General features: G+C 33.5%; 1 long non-coding RNA gene across 3 annotated transcripts; it reads left to right on the top strand.

The window, feature by feature from the left end:
- The first annotated feature begins 2,532 nt into the window (after window positions 1-2,532).
- LOC147498331 (uncharacterized) lies at window positions 2,533-5,636 on the top strand. Of its 3 annotated transcripts, none has more exons than XR_015194278.1 (3): window positions 2,533-2,848; window positions 4,660-5,272; window positions 5,364-5,575. It is a non-coding gene; the product is annotated as an uncharacterized LOC147498331 (long non-coding RNA). The 3 variants fall into 3 exon arrangements; XR_015194277.1 differs by lacking the exon at window positions 2,533-2,848 and having other exon boundaries at window positions 4,146-4,786; window positions 5,191-5,272; window positions 5,364-5,636; XR_015194276.1 differs by lacking the exon at window positions 2,533-2,848 and having other exon boundaries at window positions 4,146-5,272.
- The last annotated feature ends 1,350 nt before the right edge of the window (window positions 5,637-6,986 follow it).

A 6,986-nucleotide genomic window follows, 5' to 3' on the forward strand; every position in this document is an offset into this window, starting at 1 on the left:
CTAGCGAAGGACTTAATAGACTGTGGGATAAATGAAGAGGAATTCAAGAAGGTCCGATTCAAGAAAGTGCAAGTTTGAAGGAGTGACTTTTATGAGTGTTCACTTTTAGATTAACCATAATTGACTTTGTAGTTGAGTACTCTTTGTAGTTATGTTTTGTAGGTGTACCTATGTTTTTGGACGGTATAGTTTGTGGTTGAATTACTACATTGCGGGTAGTACTGTCCTTCTTAGGAACTTTTGTCAAACCTAAATTTGTGTGTTAACTATGGTGATAAGTTTTTGTAAGTTTTTCTCGTCAGAAATAGGTTGAAGTAGGTAATAAACATTACTGACACAGAAAGCATAAACCTACAAAGCATAAATTCTGAAGGTAACATGAACATCAACACTTGCATAAACTAGAAAGATTGATGTCACCCTAAATATATGTAGTACATTACAAGATATTACTTAATTTTAAATAAAATATAAGCTCCGATAAATATAACATGAACGGTGACATCAACTACTGGTTAAACCGAGCTGCAGTGAAGTCTGACATGAATGGGAGAATGGAGTGATTGTCGATGGTTGGGATTTTTTTGACAAATACCAACTTGTCTACACTGAAATTGTACCAAAGGATCTTGTTGTTCCATTAAAAAACTGCAATATTTTGTGTGAGTAGGTTGACGAAACACGGGTGACGGAAAGAGGAATACAATTTGTCCAACGAATACGTCCTCGGTTCACTCCACAACCTGTTGTCGTATTCATGTAAAACCTTAAGTTCTAATTTCTCAGTAGCAATGTTGTCCTTACCCGCCCAGAACCTGAACATAATAGCAATAGTACCATTAAACTGAAACAGTTTGTACGACTTTGGTGGGAATTTAGTCTGCGGTAGCCCAATCCTCACCTAAGATTTGAAGGCAATGTTAAATACCAATATGCATGCATCATAAAGAGACCACTGAAGAGATCCTTTTGCAGCCACTGCGGGCTACTTCTTGATGTGTTCATCATTAAATGACAACTCCAAGTCGTTCAACCTTCTCCATTTCTAACTTCAAGAATCAAACAATTCAACATACATGATGATAGATTGCTTCATTTTATTAGCTCGGGTAGGCCTTACAGTGTTGAAGTTAGGATTTGACAGTCGAACTATAGTGAAACCTAATGGTTCCATTGAATTCACCAACATTCCAGGGGATTCTGTAAAGAATCTAACCCTAGGAGTATTGAGTTGATAGACCTCTCTTGTCGTTGGTTTGCAAACGTAATATTTTTGGTTTTTCTCGTAAGATGTGGTCAAGAGAACAATACCTTGCATTGAAGACGCATCGATGGATATACCGTACGGTTTGTACTTCAGTGTTGGGGGTTGGAATAGGAGGGTTGTTGTCAATGTTGGATGCGAAAGATACTGTTGATTCCCATTTTTTGTTAGTATTTATAAGGTAACCAAGAAATGATCCCGTCAGTAACGCGTTGTCCATTACAAAGGAATTTCGACTTGTAAGGCTTCCCCATTCTCGGGACACAAATTTTGACTTATGGACAAATGGGAGTGGATCACGTTTAAGAACCTCTCCCTACATATTTGTATGCAACTCCTTTCCGTTGTTGTTGTTGTGTGTAGTAAACGAAGAGGCCACCATTGTATGTTTGATCTGTTGTCTGTTTCTACTTTGCATGGCATAAACTGTTTCCATGACTCTGTTTAAGGATTTTATACTGAACCGTTTTCTCATGTCTCGGTTACTGTAACCATTTTCTCATGTCTCGGTTTTTTGCAAAGTATTACAAATTACCCTAGTAAGCGGTTTAAGAATAGAATAACCGTTTATTAGTTCCCTTATTAACTGGAGTAAGAAGGGGACACGTGGTTAATTGGGAACATGCCATAAGTTTGCATGTAGCGTATGTTTTTTTTATTTTCCGCTTTTTCATCCCAATTTTTATTGCAAACTTTAAAAAGAAGATTTGGTGTGGTAAAAGTAGAAAAAGATTAAGGTCTAGTAGTGAATAATATATCTCCAAGCTTTGGGTGGTGGATTTATAGGAAACTGAAGGTGTGGTCATCAAATGGAATTGGGGTTTGTGTTTTGTTATGGGGACCTGCCACTACTAAAAAACAAATATATTATGACACTTGTTTTTAATCTATATTGACGGCTTTGTTGAAAACCGTCAAGATAGGTGTCTTGGTGATATTTTTATGACGGTTGTTGCAACATCATGTCGTGGTCTCACCGCGGCCAATAAAATATTATGAATTTATAACGGCTGTTGTAACATCATTTTGTGTCTCACACAGGCGCCAAGAAAATATTATGAATTTATGACGGTTGTTGCAACATCATATTGTGTCTGAGTGTCTCGCATAGGCATCATGAAAATCTTATGATTTAATGACGGGTTTACAAAAATAGTGAAGTTAGTAATGTAATAAACCATCAACACCTTCCATAATTTTTTGGGATATCAATTGAACGGTTAAGAATATTAAAAAAAACCAAAAAATAAAACGAATCAGTTAACCGTCAATAATATAAGGCTGCTGGTTTTGGATTTTGGTATTTAGAGTCAACCGTAGAGACTCGAAAGAGTTTTAGCTAATAAATTCTATAACTAAACTTCCAAAGCACTGAAAAGTGCAAACCCCCGACTCCATCTCTTCTCAAACCATTTTCTCTTCTCGAACCCTTCTTTTAAGAGTTTCATCTTCCCTTGAACTTTTGCACAAAACCCTGAACTATTCCATCTTCCTCTTCCATTGTCTACTCTCAAACCCTAGTTGTTAGAGGAGTCTGATTTTTGCTAAGAAGGATTCCAATTTTTGCTGAACGTTTGTGAACAAGTAATATTCTTTTCCATATTTTGTTCTTCTTGATGTTTTTAAGGAATAAAAGTTGATATTTTGAATCTGGTTTCCCCCCAATTTGACTGAAAAAATTGGGTTTTTAGTCGGAAAAAAATTACGTTGTTAGAATCTTAGTTCATTCTCCTTTAGCCATAAGCATGATATGGTCAATTTTTTCTAATGGGTCATACAAGCAAATTTTGAAATGGTCTAATATGTTTCATCTTATGCACTTCTAATTCACATATCAAGTTAAAAATTAAAATTTAGAACTCTTACAGCTATTGTATAACTGTATAATTAATTTTACAATATGGATGGGTGTGTGTTGGGATTTCTACACAAGCTTCTGTTTTGTGCACAAGATGTCTGATAAAACGCTCAGATGGGGTTGCATTTTGTTTCATTCAGTCGTAGTGCAGTCTAGCTAGCTAATTAATGGATTGATTAATCAATTAAGAAAGGAAATTGATTATTGATCAGTTCAATTAAATTAATAAAATATTTGTGTATTTTCTTCTCTTGGTTCGTATGCATTTGATTTTAATATCTTCCTTTGGCCTATCTAGGTGTATCCCACGTAAACAAACCAACCACTTCTATTCGAATTTGCATTCTTCTTTTACCAAGTTCAAGAATTGAATCTTAGCATATATAGGGTAGGTTAGTATACTGCTCAAATAGTTCACTATTGATGAGTGTTTGTAGTATTTCATTTGTCCTTTTGGTTACTCTGACTCTAGTGAATGTGATGTAAAGATATATGTACCTCATTTTCGTCTTGTGTAGCTTAGCCTTAGCCATGGTTCAGCCTGAGACCAGCTCAAGACATGGCAAGTATGTGCTGGTATGTTTCTTATGTTTCATTGGGGATTTTCATGATACTTGATCCCTTCCCGCCATGCTTTGCTTAAATGCTATAGAATTTCAGTAGCCACTATGTAGTAACCAAGCTTAAACACTTCAAAGTTGTACCAAGTAGTGAACTTGTTAGACACTAAACATATATATATTAATGCATACACCACCTTCCTCGAATTCTTATGTTTACATACATGCATGAGCTTGTCACTGATTATCCTTATGACAAGTTAAGAGTTCTTGTTGTCTGCTGATTATCTTTATGATGATATCAAACTTAAGGTAATCCGTTTTGGTATTTTTCTGTCTTTATTTCTCATTTGTTTCAAATATGTTCTTTGTGTTAGAATTTGTGCTTTTATGCGTTTCTTTGAACGTAGATATATGAATCGGTTTAAGTTTATTGTAACTGCTTTTTAGATCCGCTTTTACTTGAAGATTAATTCCTTCAATCTGATTGATTCTCATTGAGCATATATCTTCGTTTTTGTCAATTGACGATAGAAGAGTGGATGCAATGAAGGTTCATTTAGTTGAGATATTGTGCTCTTGGTCTGGTTTTGTTTCAAATCATTTCTCTTTGGTCAAATTTATTTGTGCTACTTAGACAGTAAGAAGGAAGCATGGAATTTATCGTTTTATTTTATTTATTAACTTACTTGACGAAATTTTAAGGAGCTGGCTGGGCAAGCAATTCCATATTTCCCCTGATAATAGAGTGTGGATCCATGTCATGTGTCTTCTAGCTAAATTATTTATTGTCATCTCATCATTCACAATCCTTAATTGTGGAAATGCATTCAACTGGTACTTGATTATTGAGACTTCGTCGTTTGTAAAACTGTTAGCTTTTTCTAGACTAGTCTATTTTTTGTTTCTGTTAGTGTTCTTATGATTATGGTTACTCTCCCTAAATATATTGTCTCTGATGTTTTTTTTACACACAGTTTGCAAGATGTAAGGCACATTGAAAGATACTTGTATCTGGCGTTTGATATCTGAAACTTAGATTTGAAGAAGCACATGGATTCCAGCCCCTCAGTTTTCTAATGATTTGGCGTTAGTAAATTAAAGGTGGGTGACTTCATTGCTCTAATTGGACTTGAGTTATTACTAGTAGCTTTCTAATATGTCTTTTCTTGATTAGACTTGGTGAATTAGCTTCTATTTTGAGAGTCTGTAATACGTAGTCATATTATATATGTATGGCTTCTTTGGTAGTAACATTTTTACAAGTTTTAGTTGTTCCTTGTCATTTTATTCATTTACATGAATTCATACTAAAGTTAAATCTGCTCTTCATGATGTTGTAGTGGTCTTGACGATGTTGTATTTTAATAGCTCAATTCTAATTAATAACTGATTAGGCCAATTTTTATTCTTAAAGATTTGTTCTCAATCATATCATGTGATTGTTAATTTTTAGACCTTATGTCTACCTTATGTTCACATAGTTTCATTAGATGTGTACTTTACAGATTTTAGGCACAACTTCATTTCTAGCTAGTTATGGGCTCAAAGCACAAACTCCGAATTCGCAAGAACCAGCTAACTAAATGTGTAAGTCTTACTTGAAGTTTAGGGCTGTGTGGATTCTATTTTTGTTGGAGTATTCTACAGTTTCTAAGAAACTTTTTTTTGTTGATCATAGTTTTACTACACCTCAAGACCAGATTAATCTCATTTAGTGTGTGTAAGTTCAAAGGATGGGCGGAAGAGGGTGATGATGGCAGACTCATTTTGTCAGAGGCCGAGAGTTACCTCACATATTCACATATATGAATAGTTTTTTTTTTTTTTTAAAGTTTTGAATGAGCATGTATAAAGTCTGTTACAATGGTATATATTGATAATCTTATGAAAGTCAATTACTTGTAGTGGAGATCAATGTTTGCTAGCTAATTAATGGATTATGTTTTGTGAATGGGTCATGAATTGGTGAGTTTGTTACATTGGTGATCATGATAAATGATTTCTACAATTTTCAGGGTATAAAATAAATTTCAAAATAATTTTTTTTTCCAAAAAATGCATCTTTTTATGATAGTTTTTGAAAAACCATCACAAATAGAACAACTTTCTTGACAGTGTTTACAGAAAATTATGACGTTTGCACCACAATTGATAACGGTTACCAATGTAACCGTCAAAAAAGTTTCTCCTATTATGATGGTTTTAGCCCTATTTTTGACATATAATCATTGAGGTACATAACGGTTTTACCAAAATCGTCATAATTTTAATGACGGTTTTTGTAAACTTTTATGACGGTTGTTTCTTTAATGAAAAAATGTCATTAAATCTGTTTCATGACAGCTTTTAGCTGTCATTATAAGCCTTTTTTTTAGTTGTGTGCGTTTCCCACTTCCCAAAGAGACAAAGAATAAGTATGGGATAATAAGTATATAGATCTTCCCATAGATATTTATTGACCCTAAATTAACCCTAAATTGATTGGGTCAAGAGCATAAAAAATGTACTTCATTGATTAGGCTATTTCATTAGGACTATTATTTGATTAGGACTGCTAAAAACTAAGAAAATTATATTCATATGTTTATTCATTACAGGGATTTGGCACTCATATTTAGATTCATTCATGCATACATTACTTAAGACTCATTACATGGATTCCTTGAATATACAAAGGCTCTAAGCAGCTCGAAGGTCTTTTCACTACTTAATTCTTTTTGTTTTGTATAATTTATATCCATAAATAAAAGTTAGAAAAGGCAAAGCAGATATAAGGAAAAAAATCATAAGATCACTTGATAGTTTCTACAAAATAAGTAAACGTTTAGGGGGTACTTTGTTCCCATATTATCATCGAACAAAGATATTATTACTAAGAAAGCTCCAATGTATTCTCCTCTATGAAGGCAACTGTAACATAGTCTTGTCAATTTTTTGGACAACATAATCTTTTGATTTTTTGGAACCAAGACAAACTTCTGGTTAGTAGTTAGGTTGTCGATTTAGAAAATTAGTTTAAGGGAGTCTGTTAAGAATTTTTTGGACTCCTAAGACAGAGGCATAATATTTTTAGTTTTTACACCCAAATTTGACCAAAACCAAAATTTGACACATGTTTAACCACTTTTGGAAGCAATGAACAAAAATACCCTATTTAATTATTTGCAACTGCTTCTACAATATGTGAAACAACAAGATTTCCTCTCTCATAATCTCTTAAAAAAATCATAAATTTTAAATGTATTTAAGTTATTTTGAAACTCAACATTTTAAAACATATATTTAAGTTATTTACTCGTAC

The sequence above is a fragment of the Coptis chinensis genome, chromosome 5 (genome assembly GCF_015680905.1).
Source record: "Coptis chinensis isolate HL-2020 chromosome 5, ASM1568090v1, whole genome shotgun sequence".
NCBI lineage: Eukaryota > Viridiplantae > Streptophyta > Magnoliopsida > Ranunculales > Ranunculaceae > Coptis > Coptis chinensis.